This window comes from Anas acuta, chromosome 5, assembly GCF_963932015.1.
Source record: "Anas acuta chromosome 5, bAnaAcu1.1, whole genome shotgun sequence".
NCBI lineage: Eukaryota > Metazoa > Chordata > Aves > Anseriformes > Anatidae > Anas > Anas acuta.
The window spans coordinates 62,469,425-62,493,113 of NC_088983.1; the positions used below are offsets into that span (position 1 = coordinate 62,469,425).

General features: G+C 43.2%; 1 protein-coding gene across 3 annotated transcripts in view; it reads right to left on the reverse strand.

Moving 5' to 3' along the window:
• DENND2B (DENN domain containing 2B) overlaps positions 1–23,689 on the reverse strand; it is a 150,232-nt gene that overhangs the window by 125,854 nt on the left and 689 nt on the right. The window contains exon 1 of one of the 3 annotated variants that reach the window (XM_068685255.1): positions 8,573–8,625. The exons of the other annotated variants lie outside the window; for them this stretch is intronic. The gene's annotated coding sequence lies outside the window, so the exon portion shown is untranslated. Of the gene's footprint in view, positions 1–8,572; positions 8,626–23,689 lie in introns of those variants that run through there. 3 annotated transcript variants of the gene reach the window in all.

Sequence of the window (23,689 nt, forward strand, 5' to 3'; positions counted from 1 at the left end):
CTCATATGCTGTACGTCTAGTCAGTGAAAAATCTGGCAGAAGTGTTCTGTTTGACTATGTCTATACATTCCCAAGAGATTTATAGCTGCTTATTAAATCATCTGTTCCTGTTAAAACCAAAGAAACTGTATATGTTTCACTGGATTTTACATCTGGTAGAAAGACCTATTAAGCATTAATACAGAGGAGAGGCTTTTCTATTGGATGAGCCACTCGAAAGATTTTAAGACCTTATTTGTGACAGGAAGTAAAATCTACCAAGGGATGGGCTGCAGGAGGGGGGCTGAAACCTGCTGCAGCAGTGGATGGGTCTCCTTTACTGGCATCTCTGCTCTGCCTCGTTCTTCAAAATCAGGAGGGTCTTTGGAGTGAAAAGTAGTTTCTAATGAGGAAAGAAAAGAAAACAAGTAGTTTCTACAGAGAAAGCAGTCATGCCTTCAAGAAAGGGTTTGTAGAGCAGTTTCACAGAGCACAGTGACACACGCACACTGTCACAGGGCATCTGTCAAACCGCAAGGAGAGGACAGTGCTATCAACCAACTAACTCTTCTTTACACTAAGCTAAGGAGCTGGAGGGAAAACACCTCTAGCCCTGAAGTTTCACCTTAAAACCCAGTGAAAGGGGTCAATTTCAATCCACTCCGTTAAGCTGAAGCAAGCTGTTTGTTATCTCAAAGTGCTCTGCAGAACATCTCCACCCCTACCCTTCACACACATTCTCCATTGAAAAAAACCTGCACAGACAACACACTTTCCTTCTCCCCTCCCCAGTTCTTACTTTTTGTTCATTTTTCACCCTTGGGCACATCCACAGCTTTGCTGTCTGAGATAGCCATCTCTTAACAGTAGCGTATAAAGATATTATTAAATAGGAGCTATTTTCTGAGGTGTACATGGGCTGAACATTCAGAATGCCTAGAAGGGAGGAAAATTCTATACACTTTATATTAACTCCTTAAAAATAAACAAAAACCTAGGCACATTTGCTAAGCATCTGAGAATGCAGAAATACTGCTTCGGTGCTGAGACTGTAACAGGGATATGCTTTGAAAACGTCCTTCTGGCTCCAACAAACGGTGCATCTAGCTCAAACTCTGCCTTCAAACGCTAGTCAGAGCAAGTCCATGAACCCAGCGGCTTTCTGTCCATTTTCCTTTGTCCATTTGAGCCTGCAGGCTGTGGGTAAGCAGAGCTGAAAAGCAGCGAGATTTGCAAAATTTTGCTAACAGTGCATTTGTTACTCTCGCTGTACAAATGAAACGTTATTAAGTCTGTAAAGTGAAACATGACAGAAAGCCATGTCTCAACTCCCATACTTAGCAGAAAAGTCAGCAACTTGGGAGTTTTGCAGCACAATAATAAAACCAAGACCCACACCAGCTCACGCACAGAGAATGCCCAAAACCCACAAGCAAGGGAGCTGCGCGCCACCACCACTGCCCGCGGGTGCGGCTGCGGCAGATTTGCCAGCACACCCTGGATGGGGGGGACACAAAACGATGGGTTTTCTGCACATTTCTCTTTCATGTTTTTGAACTGCTGCCTTGTAAAAGTCAGTTTGCTAAAAAACATGACAAGATAATGGTAGGTCCTGCTGGATCTGCACAGCCTATGCTATGCCAAACCGATTTCTGCAGTAAATCACGTGCACTCTCAAAACACGAAGGCAGGGCTGTACAGCTCTGGGAACGGCTCTATCCCATACATTTATTTTTGTCCAAAATGACAAAAAGTCTGTCTGCCCTTGTTTTTTCTCTTTCTTATCTCTCTGTTGAACTGTCTACGATTTAGCACACCGAATCAATGAAGGAGGAGCAAACATGCGTGGTAAATGCGAAATCCCAGGGCTCTGTGGAAGTCTGAGTCAGCAGAGCTACTCTTGCTAGTAGCAACACCCCACAGCTGCATGGATCCCCACCATCACCGGTCACTGTGACAGGCAGGAAGCTGACCCTCTGGGGTACCAATCGGTCATTGACAAATTAAGGCTGATTTAGTATTTTTCCTTTTTAAAAAGAGAAAAAAAGAAAAAAGGAAACAGACACACAATAAAACAACATTGCGCATGGGAGAAAAACAAGCAAACACTGAATTATGTCAATACCTATAATGGGTACAACAATACCACGGCTCAGCCCACTCGGGGTGAGACACGATGACTAAGGCAAACCACCCCGGCAGCACACTGCCCGGCAAGCCTTGGGCTAGTCAGACATTACAAGTCTCAGATGGTAGTGATGGAAAATCAAGGGTGTCATTTGACCCTGAATAATCTTCCCTGTATCTTTTGAGTTGGTTCTCCTTCCTTAACGGGAAGAAATTTAATTAGCGTAACTTAACTTTCTTGCCCTGTTTCAACTTTGCCCTCTGCCGCACACGCATTCACGCTGGAACGCACAATCAGTGAACTTCGAGCGTACGTGAGCCTGGGACAACTCATCCCCCACCAACACCACAGGATCAGTGGATGTGTCACCCCACTCCCACCCTCAGACACACGTCCCCAGTGAGCCAGCCACGTAAAAGTGCTGCCCCTCTCACTGGGGAAAACACCATACGAGAAGAGTCATGAGAACTACTGCAGCCTTCCAGACCAGCGTGAAACCTGAGTCAGCCCTTAAGCAAGCTGCTGAAATCAGTGCTTAGCTTTCAAGCACACGGTCAAATATTTGGCTGAGCTGGGACCATTCTCAAGTGTGGGATGCAGAATCCCACTCGATGGCTGCTCCAACGAGAGGCTACAGAAGTGCTCCTGATATATAATAATGCAGTAATTTATGGGGGCGCGTTCTCCCTTAACCAGAACCTCAGGCTCATCTGCTCTCCACAAGCAGTTGTTTCATAAGGACTGCTGCTGTGCCCCACATCTGCAAACAGCTGCCAGCCACAATAGGAAATGGTTTACACTGATTGAGTATATTTCTGAAACCCCACCAATTCTGCTCCACAAGAAGGAAAAAATACACCAGTAATAAGAAAACCCAAGAGAATTTGATCGTCTTCATTCTGTGCCTTCGCTGAGAAGCAAGGATCTTTGTTTTCTTTTTCAGACCATCCTGTTATTCATGCAGGGAATTACAGACCTAACCAGTTCTATAAATGGCTCTGCCCTGAACCTCATGGTTTAAGTTTAGGTTGAAAGATCATTCACATGTGAAGCATGACTCTTAGGTGGCAAAGGAAAGCCATTTGATTCCCAACAATTTGATGTTCAGCTTGTTTTAACTGTACTGATCCGCTGCTTCGCAAGCCCTTGCTCCTCAAAGTCATTGAGTCATGAAAAAACTGCCTGTAGAAGACTTTTTCAAACAAAATATATATAAAGGCAAAACAACATTAATTTATAACCTGAAGGTAATGCAAGGCAAGCTGTGTTAGATGTCTGCAATGGCACTGCAACTACCAACCAGAGGCAGCTTCATTAAGTAGGCAGTAGCAAGTTTTGAAGTTACTGTTCATGCCTACAATTAGCCAAGGCTTCAGATGCTGAAGTACCTGTTTGAACCTGCCAACTGTTTGCTGAAATGACTGATAAAAAACCTCTATCCACAGACACTTGAAGACAGAAGATTGCTTCTGTCATTAATGAGTTCACAAAAATGCCATCATCATACCAGGGGCTGGGCTCCAAGGCTGACCCACAGAGCATTCGGCCATGGAAATATAAACACAGCACACTGGTGACCTGCCCTGTTCTAAAGCTGTGATGACACAGTCAAATAACAGGCTGTTGGAAAACCACCACCGGAGTGACCAATTACACCCTTCTCATTTGGTTATTACTGATGCAAAGACCTTCTTCCTGCATGCCTTATTGTCTGAATCCACATGCAACTTTCTATGAACTTTGTATCCTGGAAGGCTCGTTTTTCTGGGGGGTGGTTTTGTTATTAGGTGTTTGTTTTGTCTCTTTTTTTTTTTTTTTTTTTGTAACGGTTCAGTGCTTTCAACTGCAGCTTGCATTCTACCAAATAAAACTGGGTATCCATCGAAAAGCACATGAAACCTCAAAACACTTTGCTCCAGTTAAAAACTTGGAAAGCAAATTGGTCTAGGCTCATGAGGGTAACTGGCATTAAAAAATAATAATAAAAAAAATAAAATAAATAAAGAGGACTCTATACACAATCACATCTGACTACCCACAAAGTTTGGCTTTAGAGCTACAGTTGCAGGCAGGGAGTGCCTGGGCAGCCAACTGCCCCGATCAAATGCCCCTGCTCACCTTCATACCTCAGGGCACTTACTGGAACAGGAGCAAAGTGGAGAACATGGTCAGAAAAGATACATTAGACCGAGGCAGGAAAACACTTCCAGCCTGTGAGCTAACGCCTCATTTTAAATGGAAGACAACATCAGTGAGAAATTCTCTCTGAAAAGTTATTCCTCTCCTTTTTTTTTTTTCTTCCTCCCTTCTAGTAAAAGTATGCTTTAGACAAATTGTGTACAGTATGTGCATTCTTCCTGCATGGAAATCTTTGCCTGTTATTAAAATCAAATGCAAGACAAACAACAAAATATCCACTTTTGATGGGTCTGCTTGTCATGCCAAGGCCCCCAGCTTCCATTCTCAGGGATTTACTGAAATATTTGTTTAGTTACACAGAACTGGAATTTTGGACTACCAGCTTCTCCCCTGGCAGGATCTTTGGCCTTGCAAGGGGTTGGTAGCAATATTAAATGTATTTCCAGTGACATCAGTAGGAAACTAAATATGCAGTAAATAGTAAGTTATTCAAAGCTATGAGTTTGGCTGTCCCTTGTAGCTACTCATCTGTGTGAAGGACAATGAAAGACATCACCTCACTCCCGCAGGATACAAGGAAAATTATCTTAACAAATAAAAAAAAAAAATAGGTACAGGTAAATGTTGATCTCCTCCTACTAGCATTGTATATTTCAAGCCTTTGGGACTCACGTTTCCAAGTTTTTCCTCATAGGTATAAAAGATAGAAAGGGTCAAGATTTTCTAATAATCATTGAACTCCAGGAACGTGGGCCTTAAAAGAGGAAATAAAAAAAAATCACATTGAAATGAAAAAAAAAATTTCCTTCTTTATTCTTGCCAACTCCACCAATTTTATTGTGATTTTTTTTTTACATCACCTGCCATCTCCCACACGACCACACTATATAAGAGTGCACTGTGACAGAACAATCCTCGCTTGAGCTTTAAATGTTCTTAGCCACTGTAATTATACGCAGAGCAATCCTGAACTGCTTCACTTGCCAGCTAAACACAACAGCATGTGGACCACAACACGGCAGCCCTTAAAGGATGCATAAAGATGAAGAAGAGTGAAAAAACAAATCAGCCAGGCTGGTATTTGAATACTGAAAGGCCAGACCAGCACACTCCAACACCAGTGTCCACATTGCTATATTTAATGACAAAAATGAGAGACTTTTGATAACCATGTGTAGTTTCAATGACAGCTTTCTCTTCCTGACTGAAAGCTGACAACGACTTCTTGCAGGCTGCTGCCAGCATCCTGGGGGCCTGATGAAGCCACAGTCTGCCAGGAGAAACAGGCATTCAGGATGCAACAAACCCCATGTTCTGCAGAGACCCCACATCCAAACTGCGGAGGGTCAGCTCTTCCCTGTCCCACACCTCCTGGGTTTGAGGAACCACAGGCATCCATACCCTAGAAATGGCATTACTGGAGATGAAAATCAAGAACTTAGAAGGTTCTTACATCTTAGAAGGTGCATGAGGTTTCACACCATCAAAACTTCCTGGTATCTTCCTGTAGCAAATACCAACATATTCATCTACACATCAGTCTGTCCTTGATAGGTTACAGTTTTTGAGAACATCAACTTTCCAATCACTAGTTCTACTCACAGCCCACTCCACAGCCATTCCTGCACTTATTGTTTCCAAATAAATCATTATGCGCTGCTTATAGTTCAAGCTTCACTTCCCCTAAATATCCCTCTTGACTGCCAGAACGCATGCAACTGAAAGACCTTTCTTCCAGATTAAACTGCAAGCAAGCAAGCAGCTCTATGCTCCTGAACCAAACAACCTGATGTGACTCTTAAAAATAGGCACACAGAGCCCCCAGAGGTGGCACCTTCAGCCCCAGGGAAGATCCGTGTACATCTCACGATCCCGAGGGACCAGGGCACGTCTGATGTTCCCTTCTCTGGAGAGGCCCCACACTACAGCTGGTGGCTGTGTGAAAGCGCGCTGCCGAGGCACAGATCAGCCTATGAATATTTCTTTTTGGATCCATAATTCCCTTTGAATTCTCTCATAATTGCACCAGCCTTGCGCACACATGTTCGCTGCCTGAGCCGTGGGTGGGAGATGCATCTGGCGCCTGCTCTGTGCAAGCCATACAAGGCTGAATTCTCCAGACCACTGAAGACAAATGCAGGCCTTTCCACGGGCTTCTCCAAGAGTGGGACCAGACCCACGTTCCTCCATTTTAAAGAGCATCAGGACCACGCTGAATATTTCCAGTCAAACACAGTTGAGCAGGCTAACACTGCAAGCCTAGGAGAGGAGCCTGCTCAGAAGGGTTTTTCCACAGGCTCGCTAGGCAGAGTTCACTCCCTGTACTCAGCACCCGTTTTATTCTGATTGACTTGAGAACAATTTAGACAGAAACTGGCCACGAGCAATCCTAGGCCAGAAATTAGAAGAATATTTCTAACTGGCAATGCTAGCAAAACACTCGAATGGCTTTCCAACAAGCAGAACTACAGGGGCAAAGCGGTGCCTGCTGTGTCATTTGTAAGGGATACATCCACCTCCCAACAGCAAGGCATCGGCCCTAATGGCCCATGAGGACCCTCCTAGGGTTGCCGACACCTGGGGCACCCCAGCAGGGCTGTAGGGCAGGCAGGTCACCTCCCCACAGCAGGAACCTGCTCCCACCACAGCCCAAGCCCTTCCTGCCAGCACAGCTTGGGAACACCACACAGCTTGACACCCATCAAGAGGAAACTGGAGCAAAGAGACTCCGTTTTCCGAGGTGTTTGAGCTCATGTTGCTTGGAAATTCCGATCCCTACTAATTTGCTACATGCCAGTGAAGTCAGTGTTGGCACTGGAATTGGGCTGGAAAGGCTGCCCAAGGGGTGATGCTTGGGTCAGCAGAGCACGCTCCTCCCTCCCCAGCTCTCATCCACAGGCGTGCCACTGCACCTGGGCTTTCAGCAGCTCGATTTAATATTCCAAACAGAACCACATGCTGAACCAGGTTTATTTTTATGCTCCTATCTCATGTAGGCAGAATGTCAACTAGCCCTAAAGAAACAGATTTGGGAAAAAAAAATCTTTTCTCCCACCCTTCCAAATCTTACATTCACTCAAACTCTTTGTTAACATGGCAAGAGTAATGGGATAGCAGGGACTGGTATTAGAGGTGGATTTTGGAGAAAGAAGAAGTATCAGAACATACTTTTCAGAGTCATTCAGCATGTTGCTTTTGACCCATGGAGGAGCTTAAGAAGTAGCAGCTATGCCGGCATTAGAGCAGCTTTGGGGAACTGGGTCACTGCTTTTCCTGATGATTAATTCCAGGCCAAGATACTGATCTGGTTCAGACAAAGTTCAAAACATCCCTGTTTACACAAACAGATGTAGCGAACAGGAAAGACACTCTTGCAAGCTAGCATCTTTCCTTTGAACAGCAACATTGCATCACAGAAAAGTATGATTTCCTGCTTACAAAAAGGGCTGATGGTAAATTCAATTATTCACACTTATCAAGGCTCTCAGCTATGTAGATTTTCCTAGCTAACCTGAAGTTTTAAAAAAAAAAAAAGAAAAAGAAAAAAACACAGAAAACATATTTTAAGTTTGCTATCCTTGGGGAAACAATTTCCAAAATCTTCTGCCTGTTTCACTAAACGCAACGTGCCAGGGAGGTTATCTGCAGCCCCATGGTAAAACTGGAACTGCAACAGGAAATCTTTGCACAACGGGAGCCCAGTTTGGGAGCTTTTTTATTTTGGTTTTTGAATACTCACTCTTCTTATAAACCATCCAGTTAAATGGAAGAAAAATACTTTCTTTTCTCTACATAGATAGAATGATCTAAACATTTCCATGGGTATTAAAATGGACAAGAATATTGAAGCAAGTTGCACTGCTTTCAACATTTTGTCCATCAAAAAGTAAAGATTTGGTGATACAAAATACATGCTGAAATATTTTACTTGTAAATAATTAAGGACATGTTTTTCCACAGCATTTTCTAAAATGAAGTGTATTAACATTTCTTTTCAAAATTAAAACAGTACTTTGAAGTTTAACTGAAGCTTAATTTCAAAATAATAATAAAAGAGACACGATAATCCATATTATAATTCAAGAAGAAAAAATATACAAATTACACGTTATCTTTAAATGATTCTTCTCTTTTCCAGTTCAGACAGGGAAGCCCCCAAAACATCAGTGAAGTCCTTGCCTCGTAGCAATGTACATGAGTGCTAACCTCACTGCCTTTCCTGTGCTTGGCAGTAATGCACACGTGCAGAATCCAAACTCTAACTTTTAAATATAGTATCCTTCTGAAAAACAAACTACCTTATGCAAGTAACGATCTTTTACTTACTCAGTCATGTAAAGAGGCAACACCTTGACTGTTCAAATGAAAGAACTGGTCCATTTGCCGCGATCCACATCCTGCATAGCAAACACCACTTTTCAAAAAAAGAAAAGCCAAAGAGAAAACCTTGTTCATTAAAAGAAAACAAACTATACTCCACTTCCCAGGCGGCAACATTGCTATTTCCTATGAGCTTGACCCAAAGTCTACTTATTCAAACCATTAGAACAACAGCCCCCTATCTCAGCAGACTTCAACTCAAAAGCTGCTTTCAGCATTACACACAGCTCTGCACAACGGACTCATGCGACACCAGAGAGTTTCACTGTTGCCTGGTAAACCTGGACAATTCATATTTTCTTGCTGAAGTGTAGATAGTAAAGACTACCACTGATTGTCTTCAGAAATATGTTGTTTCTTCAAATAACCATGCAAAACGTCTTACAGTGGTACATAATAATTCAAAAGGTCTTTAATGCAATAAAGAAAATACTTTGAGCAATGCTCAGCAACAAGCCCAAGCCATATGGGACTGTAGGTGATATGGATCAGAATCCAGAAGTTTAAATCATTAGATTTCTGGATGTGGTGAAATTAGCCCGGGCCTGTCACTCAAGCAAACCTTCCCACAAGGTTCATAACACAGGAAATGTTGGGGCTAAGAACAACAACAAATGCAAGAAGATAAATATTATCTGAAACTGATCAAGCACTAACCATCTGAGAAAGATTATGTCAGCCTCCCACACGCGGGTTCTTTATCAAAAAGGGTGCAGTGCTATACTCTCAAATAACAGATGTGAGTGGCACATTGATTTGAATTTAAGATGCGAGCTCTTTGATTACTCTGCTCAGTTTCCTCAGAGGGACGGTGCAAAAGGGTTCCCAGTGCCAGAGGAACGCCTACTGAGGGCTGTTTATACATGGTCCACCTTCCGTATGTAAACAGGATCGAGTGCCTTGCTATAAGCTTTTCCAAGGAAGCAGCACCGTTCAAGAAATAAAATAACTTTTAAGAACCCACAGGTGTTCCCCGAGAGCCCTCTTGCAATCACATCCAAAGCTTTGGATCACAAAGGTTGAGACATGACTTTGGCACAAGACCCAGTGAGCTATAAACACAGAGACAATGAGAACGGTGCAAGACCAGGAGCATCGACTATGAGGAAGACTGAGAGATGAGGCACACACCACCTCTGCTTTCAGACCACCTCCCTCTCAAGCAATGATTTAAGAGTGTCTGAATACATTTAGTAACACAGAAACAGCCTGCTCTACCTCAGAATATTCCACAATATTTCCCGTTGTTTTCTGCAGAAATTCTGCTTTGCTGGCTGCAACTCGGGATCTTGGGGTTTTGCTCGACACTTGTTCTTAACGAAGCATCAGCTTTTCAGGTGCTCCCCTGATACCTCTCTGACGTTTCCAGTGTCTGTCGAACGCCACGTCCCTCAAGTCCCACCTGTCAAAGGTCCATTCGTGCTACAAAGCCACAGGGTGGCTCCAGTTCAGGGGAAATTTGCTGAGGCATTAGCTGTGTAGCAGAAAGCTGCGCTGATTGCTTCCCAACAAGGAAATGAAGGAGTTTCCTGTCCACATGCAGGGGGTTGTTGGAAGTAGTTGCTGTTGAAAGGCAAAAACTTGCGGTACAATCAGTTCGGTGCCAGTTACACGTGATCATAACTGATGGCCAGGTCCTTCAAGGAGCTTAATTTCTTCAGATCCTCCATCCTCAGGATTTCAATGGGCAATCCCCCAAAAGAACCCACAAATATCCAACCCCACTATGTTTCCTCAGACCCACAGACAGAACAGGTATTTCAGCTGTTTGAGGGCAGCTCCAAAACACTCACCAAGACAAAACTTGAACAGAATAAATACAGCTCACTGGTATGAACACAATTATTTCCAGCTTCGCTCAGCATGACACAGCTGCCTGCAGAAAAATCATTTGATTGTTGTGGGGTGCACAAGCCCTAAGGCAACCAGTAACTCCAGGAAGAAAGAAGAGCTGCCAAGCTTCTCTCCCTCTTTTTTTCTTTGTTCTAAGCAATGTAGCACATCCTTCGAATACCAGAGACTTTCCTCCTTCTGTCCAAATTAACTTACTTACCAGCTCCTCTGACTTTTGCCTGTAGTCTACCGGCTATCAGGTTCAACCTCACTAAGAACAGTCGCAATGCTCTCCTCTTCCACCCTGTATAAGCACCCCCCCATGCCAAAATGTCACAATTTAAATAATGAAGACAACAGCAGTGTTCTACCTACAGCACAAAATGTCTTTCCTACATACCCAAGCATGTGAAATTTTTCTCAAGGCTCTTATTTTGCACCTTTCCTATCTATTTTATACATTTTCCAAGCGAGCATGTTTGTATTCTATCCCCTCTCCCCAATAAAATCTTCATGAAAACAGACACAGGAAGTATACATCTCTGTATCTTCTTGAAGCATCATCCTCTCATGAAATCAAGCATTGAGATTTTCACTGGATTCGTGTTTAAGGATAAGGATGAAAAAAAGCTATAGCAGGGTTTTGCTCTACCCTCATAGGCACTCTTAGGCCTCACACACAACAGCTGAAACACACTAGCTTTAACCTCCTGAAAACTATCGCTGTTGATGCAGTTTCTTCTGACCAGGGAGGTCAGGGATATTTTTTGGCCAAGAACCTTAATGACCTAACAGCACTAGAGACAAGCTAGAGACAAACCTTTTTCAGCTATTCGTCTGCATTCTTCAGGCATGAGGAAAGAAGAGAAAGCACTGAACTATGTAAAGCTATGAAGAAAAAACAGACATTCCAAGCTACAAAGCTATTCAGGTTAGCATCTCGTTTAAGTTCTGGGATATAAACAGTTTCTCATCCATATGTGATAAGGGTTCCCATATTTAATTAGATCAATACTCTAATGCTTAGGGCCCAGTCTTCCCAAAACGTTAGAGAACTGCTATGGGGTTGTATATTGGACCACTTTTTAGCATACATGGATGAAGGTTAACATGTATTTCTCCTCCTCCTGTCCAGCTCTTATATCTGCCTTTTTCCAAAGGAAAAGGTACCTTTGTTATTGCTTCCTCCCACGCACAATTTATGCATGCAGAAAAAAAAAAAAAAAAAAAACAAGAAATCTGGCTCCAAACACTAGCTGGTGCTTGTAGACAATGCTGGAATATTAATAAAGGTAATAAAAGTCAGCCAATGGAAAAGACTTCCAAAGATGGAAGATGTGGGCTTGCTAGCAAACAGCGAAGCATAGAAGGTGGAGGTAGGCACAGAGACAAAATGTGAGGATAAGCAGGAGATGAGGTAAGGGGATGCCATGTCACCCAGACTCCTGTCAGTGCTCTCAGCGAGAGCGATGGGTCTAGATAGACAGCCAGGCCTGTTTCCAAGCTAAAATCCCCAAAAGTTCCCAGAAGAAGATAGGATCGCGTTTCTCTCTCTTACTCACACATACTTCGCAAACCTCCGGAGACTGCTCTGCAAACTGGAACGATAAAACAAAATGTCAAGACAATAAATGGGGCATTGGATCTCTGCTGTTTGTTAGAGGAAGGCCCTTTCTGACTTGGAGGCAGTAACTTATTTTCACTTCATAAACAGCAAAGCAAGGCAGAGTAAGCTTTGTCTTTCGGAATGACCTAAAAGAAGATAAAACAGTACAGCCTTTCTTTCTTTCAATTTTTCTCTCAGTTTTCCTGCCACCTCTTCTTTAGTGTCATAGCATGTACTATCCTTACTTTTTTTTATAATCAGAGGAAACTCATTACAGTTCCACCTCTGCTCCCAAACTCCTATTATAATCCTAGAAAGCATGACTGTTGCGAAATATCAGCAGTAAAACTGTTTATCATTTCTTTCTCATTTACAGAGTAGCATTTAGGTCTACCTTTAGCCTTATTTTCTCTTTTCTTTGAGCAGGAGAAATTCACTATTAATTATCTACAAAATTTGTTTTGTTTAGAACTGTAAGCTTAATTTCTGGAAGAAACTAACAGTACTTCTGCAAAAGCAGTAGATCAAAGGACTTGGTAAACTACAGCAAAGTTTCACCGGGGACTCAGAAATCCAGCTGCATCTTTGGCATAGTAGGCAACTCCAGTTATTACATGTCATTTTATTTCCCTCTGCTTTGATTTTTTAATCTATGAAATGGAGATACTGGCTAAAGTCATCCAAAAAAACATGAAAATCTTCAAAGTTTCATTCTTTGGTTTTATGTCAAGTTTGAATGAAACAAGAACCTTTGTGTTACTTTGTGATGATATTCCACATCGAGGGATTTCAAAGTCTTTACAATTCATAACTAAGGACTTTGCGAAAACTTGGAAAAATAAATAGTGAAAAGTGGGCAGTGACACGAGTAGCTTCACCTACTGCCGAAATACAGCCATCTCTGGAGTGAAGCAGAAACCTCATTTAGCATTAAAAAGCCACAGAAGTACAGAGGGCACAAAGGAAAAAATATTATTGTCTCCATTTAGAGCAAGAGGGGAAACTTGTGGAGGCAAAAGTGCAGTTCAGCAAACTGGAGTTTAAATAACACCTTGTGCTTGATGCTACATTGGTCAGAAACATCCCATGTTCCCAAATGTGGTAGTCTTCCACGGATGAGTCAAAATCGTTGCATCCAACAAGTCTCTGTAGGGGCTGGTAAGGGGAGAAGAGAGGTTTTTTTGGTTTGATTTGTGAGCTAACTTAATCTGTACTGTTTACAATTGTTTAACAGTGTTGGTGGGCTGAGCTTTTGTTATCTTTAGACGACACTTTAATGTTGCAGGGCAATCGCTATTACATTCTTGTAAGCCCAGAGTGCCTGGAGCAGTTGTTTAAATCCGAGAGCTGCAGAAAGGCAGGAGTGTTAAGGCACTTCACGTCCAGCACCTGATTCACGTCGTTTGCAGACCATGGTCTCCAACAGAACTGCACTCTCGCTGCCTGCTGTACCACTGATCGATGTCTTCTCCAGCCAGGGGGCAGATGCCATCCACTGAATCACAGAACTAAGAGTGCTCTTGGGAGGTCTCCTACCCACACAGAGAGCCTTTCTCAGTGCTGTTTAGCTCATGAGAAAACACTTAGCCAGAAAGTCTTAGAGGACCTTGCAAAAACTAGTTTCACATCGCACGCCTTGCTTTGCCAAACCCACCAGGCCAAATTCAAAGCCAGATTTCACACTGCTTCACATCCTGATGAAAAATTTACATTCTTCTTTAAGCAAAGGTGAAACGCTACAAAGGCGAAGCGATACTACTGGGATTTTCTCACCCTTTTACATTCGGCAGAGTAAGAAAAGTTGCGTGAAGCAGGGGAGTAGGGTGCAGGCTGCTTTCCTAAATCAGTCCCTCAAACACTATAGCAGCAAAGGCTGAGGTTCAGCCTGACAGTCAGGAAGAGCACTGTAGGTGGTCATCCACAAATTCCATCCAGGAGCACGCTCCTCGCAGCGGAGCAATCCCCCAGGAGCGGCTTTCTAGACAAATGGAGTAGAAACCCACATCATGAAAGGCACTTACAACGGCAGTCCCAAATGACCAGCAAGCGAGCATCTCTCAGCCCTAAAGACAGATAAATAACCCTGTTCTTGTGAAGTATCAGCCATGGAGGAATGTGTGTTTGTCTCTGCTTTGCAGTTCGCTCGGTGTTACTATTGAACATAGTACAGAAAACTATCAGTATGTCTGATTTCCCAACAGGAAACCGAAGTCCTGGGAAGATCTAATGTCCTTGTCACCTTGTCGTTGCAGGTTTTCCCCCAGCCATTACTTCACTATCCTTGTCTAAGAAGCACGATATCATTATGTTTGTATGCACTTGCATTTTGCTGAGATAAAATAAATATTTATGCAGTCCACGGTTTAAATTTCTATTTCCTCTATTTTAAAAAACATACATTATGAAATGAAAAAGAAAGCCTTTTTTTTTTTTTTTTTTTGACTCAAAAAACAGATGTGATTTCAGTCCCAAATATGCAGCTGGCATTTGGCCTGGTGTAAAGGATGTGCTTACACTGCCTGAGGATGGAGCAGCTGTGGGGCCAGGGGGCAGGTCACAAACTGCCTAAACCAAGGACACTTTTCAGGAGTGACCGCCTTGGGCCAGAGAACAGCTCTGAGGGAAACAAGCAGCTTATATACTAAAACCAATCTAGTTTGGTCTCACTACATGCAAGCTGAGAACACTTACAAAATTACCTATCCCTTTAGCATCCCATCTTCCCCCAGCTGAGCTAGAAACTGTCATCCATTTTTTTTTTTTAATCCACATAGGAAAAAATATGACCCAGGTGTAATCCATTTACACTGTAAAAAAAAAAAAAAAAAAAAAAAAACATGTATTTTGCAAAAGATGCAGCTAGGTTTGCCGCAGACGTTGCTCTAGCAAGTCAGACTGGAGGCATACGTAAAAAAAAAAAAAAAAAAACTATGAAAGTTTCTACAGAATTTAAGGGACTGAGAAAGAAGTAACGGTATGGGAGAGGTTATTACAGAGAAAGTGTTATCTAAAACCCAATTTAACCTGAAAATTTTAGAGCACAATAAATGTGCAGAAGAAACCTACACCCTGTTTCCTATTAGGTAGCTGCCAAACAGATTTGTTACACATTTAATATAGCAGTGAAATAAAGTATTCACAGGGCATGTTCAACTATAAAGGTATCCGTACTGTTTTCTTTAAATGAAAGTGTAACCTGATAGAAGCTACAATTACTGGGCAGTGGGAAATACCATGAGAAAAAGCAAAGTCAGAACTGCTGCTGCATCACAAAAATAATCTAACAGTGCCCTTGTGCAGTGCTGCTTTACTGGGCCTATAAAATCTATGTGCTTTGAGCCTCTAAAAAAAGCGTCAAGCTGGCAGCTACCGAATTGTCAGGTGCCTTGGAGGGTCCAGAAACTGTGAGGGAATAGTCTTGACTACTCTTTGCTGGGTCATACATCATTGCTATTCCTTCCCTTCAGGGCTTCACCTCATGTTTTGGCAAAGGAGTGTGGCTGCAGCTACTTCCAACATCAACACCTTTTCTGTGCTTGGCTAAAGGTGTCAGTGCAGAACAAACATGAGGAATCGCCTGCCCAAGTTCAGAGCTCCCTCAGTCAATCGCACTCCTCAGGCTCCATCTTCTGCTCCCTGAAACTTTGCGGTAAAACTGAGGGCGATTTCAGGCCACCACATCTTTTCCAGGTTAGGAAAGAAATGCAACAAGATGCAAAATATGAGCATTTAGTAAGTTCAGCTGATTTAACATGCAGATCTCAAGAATATGAGGAGAGACATCAGTTATCCCTTCAAACGCACAGAAATACAGAGAGTGCAGGTAATGAAATGACTTTGACAACCTCCTAGCGAGCCAATAACAAAGCAGGTAGGAGGACACAAGAGGTCTGAAAGCCAGTATCTCTTTACCTGGGGTCAGATCTTTCTACGGACATTGTACTTAACAGTAGGTGCTTCTGGAAAAGTAATCAGTCTCTTCTGAGGAAAGATGAACACACCCTTTTATAGGTGATTATTCCCAGAGTGGGTAAAAATCAATGGGATAAGAACATAAAAACACTGACATGACAAAATAAAGCTTTAATAGCTTTTAGGAAATAGGAAAGCAGGTATTTGGGAGTAACATTGTTTTAACAGAGAGGTACTTTTCTGTTTCAGCAGACATGTATCGTGGCATATATACACGGATAAGCAAATAGCTTTAATACAAGGAAAACACTGAAAGAGTAAGTTGCTGACTTCTGCTTGCAACACTTGATCATGCTCCTAATGCGAAGAGTCTGAGTTCCCTCTGAGAAGAGCATGGGGATGTTTTATTGTTAAACAATTAGGCCAAAGCCACACTGAGGATTTTGGTATCTGGTTCAAACTGACTTTAACGGGAAATGAACGTCTAATTCTCATGAGTGACTTAGCAAATCTCAGCAGGGTGGAAAAAAAGACAGAGCATTTTTTAATCTGTTTCAATCTAGCCCAGCGAAGGCTTTGTAGAGCTGAGAACCCATAATTAAAAATAGGAAATTGTGAAGATGGAAAAGATCTTTGTCCATCACCCCCCAAACCCCCCACTCAAAATAAATGTCAGGGGTAGCTGAAACATCCACGTACTAACTTGCCTATCAAAGCTACCTCTGTTTACACCAGTAAAAAAGGGGTTTATACCTAATTTAGTCAGCATATAGAAAACACCGCTTGGAATATTTGTGCAATTATATGGCTAGGTTATTATCTTCGGAATAACTGTGATAAGTATAATCCACATAAGAAGTAAGCCTGTGCTGCACATTGATGTACATAAGCACATCTTTGCTTCTTAGTAAAGCTTTATATAGATATACTGGGGGGAGGGTGTTTACATCCAGAATCACAGCTGACTTTTAACCAGAAAGAATGGCCATGACTATCTCAAAATATCAAACATCAGAAGATACAGAACAATGCACACTTTTCAAGAAAAAAAAAAAAAAGAAAAAAAAAAACTGTTAATATCATATCTCTATATATCATTTAGTCCATTATTATATGCTTACTACATATCTGACATTAAGAAACACGGTATTAAAAGCCTAAACTATCCTGGCTAGTCTCATCACCTAATCAAACAGATCTTGAAATTAAGTAACCTCACTTTCTAGCTGAAAAAAATGTCATTTCAATAATTGAAGGGCAACAGGGTTATTGCCATCTCAAAAGCACTATTCTGGGTACGTACATGTATTTGTAGTTCAAGATCAAAGAAGATAAGATAGCTTGCTGCACCACATACCTCTAATTTTCTTTAAACTGAAAGTAGAGGGAAAAAGGTTTTTTCTGTTTCCGGTATTACCCTCCTGAACTTTCTCTTATGTATTGATACTTCCCTCATCTACCAGGGCTATGTGGGGTCTTTCATTCATTAACACAGCTAAGTGCTTTGAGATTTACAAACGAAAGATACATACATCGTGTTTTTTAAGAGATGCTTTTAAGAGATGCATGCATTGCATATGTGAAATAGAGTATTTCATAATATTTCTGCCATTTTCAATTGTCTGAATATAGCTTCTGTTGTTTTTTTATTATTATTGTCAATTGCCCTGCTCTATAAACCACTAACCCTAATTTGCTTGAGAAGCCCTCATCCAGTTTTTGGAAGTTACGGAGGTAAGTCCATTTGTTGTATATTTGGGGGGGAGAACAAAACAAAACAACAACTAAAAACTTATATATGTCAAGAAGTCTCATACTGACCACTCAACATTTAACATCGTGCTTAACCTCCATTAAAAATTTTCTTCCAAAACAGCTGACATGTACTTGCCTTTTATTATTTGGCTAAGAGGAAGGGAAAAAAAAAAGAAAAAGAAACCTGAACTCAGAAGCAATTTGAAAAGTAACAGCCAAAAGTACAGTGCCAGGTGAGCAAGAATTAAGCAGACAGCGCCTACATGCTGGGATAGCTCACCTGGTGCAAATCATACTGCTTTGTGTGGTCTCCACCCCAGCTAACCTTCTGACTACATGTTTTTCTGGGCTGGACGCGCAGACACGGTTGCCAACCTGTTCTGCTGCAAAGCATATGGGAAAGGGAAAAGGAAGTTTTGGTCCAAGACAAAGCAGTAATCCAGCCAGGATTGGATTCCTGCTGTTTTATCCATTATCTGTAGGCTCATGAATATGCATGAGCTTCAAAATTCATTACATATTTTAATTTCTCACATGAATGTGTCACTGACCTTAATCATTCTCTTTCCAGAGCACAGCTGCAGCTTGGAAGCTCAGATTCACTCCTACAGGGCAAAAACCTCTATCAACTCCCAAAATTTAAGAATAGGCCAGATGCTTTCTTCCATCATATCACAGTCTACCCACAGTAGTTCTGGGTCAACGTTAGTATGCCAAAAATTAGTCTCGTTAAACTCATACTCTGCGTTATTAAGCTGTCTGCTAAAAATAATGACACTAGGTTGAAACATTAAGCTTCAAAAGAGAAGCCAGGTTTACCCAGGGCATAAAGTAAATTCTCTTCTTTCTCCCAGGGTGTGCTCTTATGCTAGGTACTAACCTCTCCAGTGTTTCTGCTGGCAGAAATAGCACAATATATGATGATCCACCCAACTGAAAGATGAGGCCATCACTTCCCCTCAACCATATATCCTGGTCCCCCCGCCAGGGAGCAATCTGATCTCATGGAGGTGGAGGGATGAACAAACAATGTCTTTTTACACTCTGCTGTTATTTTCTCTCTAAAAAGAGATGCTAACAAACCCCAAGCCAAAGCTTGAATGGGATCCACAAGATCTAGATCACACACCCATATACAGCCTGGATGCAGCACAACTAGAGGGTATGACACGCACAGGTTGTTAAAGCCTATCTGCTAGGTTTTGAGAGGGAGAATCAAGGAAAAAAAGGAGAAAGAAGAAAATAAACATGCTAAGAAAGCCGAATTAAAAAGGAATGGTGAATATTTTCCTAGGAGATAGCAGGCAATTTTCCCTGAAGCACAAGGTCTTTTGTATAAAATGGCAAGAGTCTGAGGGTCCTCATCTCTCCTGAATTTACCTTTTCCAGAGCGTTACCTGTGTTGTACAAGTTACATGGCCACAGGAAAAGCAGGGCAGTCCAGTGAAGATTCATCCCCAGCTCCCTGGGGCGCTGGATGAGAAGATAGCTCTGTCACCTGGCAATGGTATCTCCCTTTGCTTCCCATGCCTAAGGACATTCCCTGGAGAGAAAGAGCAATTCTTCTGCTGGCTGCTCTGCAACTAGAGCAGCAAAAGCCTCAGGAGGTCCTGCTGCCAAGTTGTTGGCAGACATGAGCAACCAAGGGCAGCCCAGTTGCAGTCACAACCTCCCCATTCAAACAGAGAGCTGTGTTGTCTGAGATCTTAACCTACACTTCTACGAACAGAAGAACAGAAGCTGGAGTGGCTCTCTCCCAGAGCAGAGGGGCAAGTGGAGTAATCCAACCCCTGCAAGTGAAGCAGAAAGGTAATAATAAGATCCTGTGCGCCTAAAGCCAGGATGAAGAAATGAAACACACTGGAAGCCACGATCATTACAATCTTGTAGCATAAATGAGCACTTTCACATGTGCTGAGTCAATAACCTCCATTTCTCGTGAGCGCACTGTGCCCACTCGGGATGCAGCGTGACACCAAGCCAAATGTATTTCCCTTTCCAGTGACCTCGAGTGAAAAAAGCTTCCACCAGGACAAAGGACCAAAATCATTCAAACTCCTCCATCATTGCATCCTGCCTTGCAGAAACTGTTTGTACTCCCTCAGAGCAGTAGCGATGTTGAAAGCAAAAATGTCAAGAGGCAGATCCATCTCCCGACTTGAAGGACTTCTCAGAACAACAGAGCGAGTCCGTGTCTGGAACATCTGCTCCTCACTAAAGCAGGGTTGCGAGATCTTCCGGGGCAGCTCTCCTAAAGCACTTGGGTCTCTGCACTAATACTTAAAATAGCAGGCCGAGCAGGGCCCTTGGCACAATGCTAGTCAATCGGCATCTGTCCCCTGTGATTGTGACTGGATGTTGCATGAAGACAACTAATCCTTCTTTGAAGGGGAAAAAAAATGCAAGCCATTAACTCAGTGTGACGACCCTGTCAGAATGATTAAATGAATAATGGTATTAGAACTTTGCACAATGAGTGTTTTTAATAACATGGGAGTTAGGGAATCATGTTAAATGTTTCAGCTCAAAGACCTAGTTTCCTGTGTTGGCACCAACACTAACAATAAATGTTCATATATCAAGCATTTCTACGGCTTCATTTTAAAGAGAAATCGGGAGACTGATACACCAAGACCAAGCTGACATCCTGTTTCTGTGCGTGTGAACACAGACGGGGTGCGTTTCCGACAAAACCTCACTGCACCGCCAGTGTGTCCTTGAGGACATTTGCACAAATTCACTCAAGTCTCAGCCCCGTTGCTGTGGCTGACAGGCCCTCAGCAGGACTAAATGGCTCAAACACACACATCTTCAAAAAATGTTGAAAGGTGGCATTAAAATGAATACCTCTTACCCTATTTTCCTCAACCCCAACGCATCCGCACGGTCAGAAGCTTACAGCAGAGAACATGGACAGCACTGTCCCTGTGAAGCAGCATCCATCTCCCCGAACAGCTCCAACTGAGTACATGCTCCAGACAGAAAGCAAAGTTAGGTTAATCTACATATGTAATTCAACTAATGCGATCTCCTTCAAAGCTCAGTTGGCTACGGATACAAGGTTATTGACCTCAAGTGATGAGCAGGAACTCGGACTGTAATTCCTTGCAACCCAGTCACCTCTATCTATAGTCACAAGCTTTCTGCAACTAAATTATCATTTCAAACTTCAAACCCAAACTGAAAGGCATAGCCGAGCCAAGAGGGTGGTTTGGCCATAAGGCGTTAACTTACCAGTTGATCCCTGCCTCTACAGTCTGTGGTAACATGGACTCCAAAAAGTTTAATTGATAATGCAGAGCAAAACTCAGAGGCTCAGTCCCTAGCAATTAAAAAACTTGTAATGAAGTGACAGCGGTTCAACACGTACATGATTTTGCAGTCAGATTAGGGGAAAGAGCGAGAAATACTAACTCTCAAACTGAGACGCATATACCCAAAAAATACATCCGAAACCCTTCCCAGAAGCGGGAGTCTCAGGTCTTGTAGGGTGTGACTCCCCAAGGCCTGCTACAGCCACTTATAACCTCACCAAAGTTCAATGTGACTATGAGTGTTTACAAGCAGAAGGCCTAGGCCAAATTGAGAATGTAAATATTTGGATTCGGTTCCCCAAACTTGCCTCTATCCACACTGCCAACTAAATCCCAACTGCAGGCAAAAAATGCGAAAAGCAGCAGTTGCATGGGCTTTACAGCATGGAGACAAAACTTACACACATGGCATTCAGCATTAAAAAAAAAGTAGACTAGTATAGCAGCACAGTAGAATAGTAGTAATCCATAACCTAAACTGACCTAACGTTAAACAAGAAATCAACAAAGTTTGGACCAAAACTTGATTTGACTCAGCTATCATTTGATACATTTTGAAGTCTGATCAGTCCAGATTTTGGTTCCATTAGATGAGGTCACCCACGACACACCATGGACGACGTGGTGGGGCCAGCACACAGTGGTAGCTTTGACCTAAGCCACGTTCTCTTAAACCATCATGCTTCTACAGACTTCTCTCGCCCCAATTCTTTTAGCTGTAGGTGAGGATGGCAGCCAGGGAGGCGTTCAGGAGAGCTGTGCCCTCCCCCAGACACAGATCCCGAGGGGTACGTGCTGCTGCCAGCTGCCAGCTCCTAGCCCTTCTCAGAAAGCACTAAATGCCTTTCAGTCCCACGTCTCTTCTGCAGACATGGGTTGGGAAGAACCAGAAAGCTAAGCACGTCCCCAAGACCAGGATTTTTTATTTATTTTTTTTGCATGTGTGAGGTAAGGATTCATGCCTCCTCACTCCCACTGCTGTACACTCACAAGAAGCCCATCCTCTCTCTCTTCAGCTAAGTGGGAAAAGTACAGATCTGGGTCTCTAACTTTATTCAGCTGTGGGAAACTTGGTTTTGCTCTCCAGTTAAAAGCAGGCTCTCCAGCGCACTTAGCAGTGACCTCTCCACAAGGGGCTAGTATCATTTCTTTAAATGCCCCTACACTAAAAATAGTCCTGCTTCCTAAACATGGATGTTTAGCAGTTCCAGGCATTCTGAGATCCTGCATACCACTATTTTTTTTTTTTTATTTTTTTTTAAAACTGGCCACATTTATTTAACCAGCAATTAAAAAAAGGAGGCCCAGCCGCCCCAGTGATTCTTCCCAGAGGGTCTTAGATGTTTATGAAACACAATGAAAACAATAAAGTGGATAAAATCGTGCTATTCCATCAAGCCCTTGGCAGGGCTTCCCACCCAAGAATGAATTGCCATGGTACATTACAGTCAACAGATTACACAATGGCTTGCAGGGTCACCAATAACAAGGGGTCACGCGCTCCTTTAGATGCTGCAGTATATGTTAAAAGTCAGTTGCCTACAGGGAAACTGCGAGGGTTTCTGGCAGCCGTGGCACAAAAACGCAGGATCAGAAAGGACAGGAGGTGCCTCTCCTTCCCAGTACTGGAAGAGGCAAGCTGGCTGGGGAAGTTCATCACCCCAAGGAGAGCAGGACGCCAAGCCGAGCAGGATTCCCCTATTTCTGCACACGAGGTGCAGGTGGGAGTTTGCCAGTCCCGCAGTACCACCCATACCATCACCCCTACCCCAAGGAGCTTCGCCACCCGCTCCTCCACGCTCCAGGGGGAAACCAGGTCCTCTGCAGGAGGAAGATGACAGCTCCCCATCAGTCTGGTCACCCTCAGGAGTGCACAGACTGCCACTGGTCCTACAAGGTGCTGGGCTACATGCTTAGGTATCCTGCTAGAGTAATCATAACTGCTGAAAGGTGTTGGTTTTGCTTGTAACTACTGATCCTAGAGCCGGAGGAAAACAAATGCCCAAAGGCACGGATCTTTTTCTCACCTTTCAGACCGGTAACAGGTTTCTATTTTGCCACCTGCATAACCCAGTCACGAAAATTAACGTGAAATTTTGACATTCCTGAACACGCATGATTTTCCCAAATCCGATCTTAAATGTAAGATACTCACACCTCCTTTTGCTTTGTTAACTTATCCATGCGCTGTATGGGCTTTTTTCACCTACTGAACATGTATCAATCCCAAATCACCAAAACACCACCCTGTCCTAAAGGCTGGCTAACCCCACTCCAACCCACCCTACTCTGCACCAGCAGAGATCAGACGCCAACAATTTCACCCCTTGCTTCCCAAAAGTTTTGGTCACTCCAGGTGGCCTGTGCTGGATCGTGCAGCGCCTGGCTGAAGTTAAAGACCACCTGAATGACGTTAAGGACGCTGAAAAGGAAAACCCATCACCCCAAATCAGCGCTATAGTGAAACGGGAGGGTAACAAACGCCGGGTGCCAGCCAGGACCCGTCCTTGTGCTCTTCCCACCAGGCGCCCCGCTGAAGCAGCTCCCCCGGCTCCTCGCCTGGAGCTGCCCGGGGACCCCGCAGCCTTGCCCGGGAGCCCAGGCGGCTCCTCCCGCTCCCTTCAGCCCCTCACAGCCCCTCAC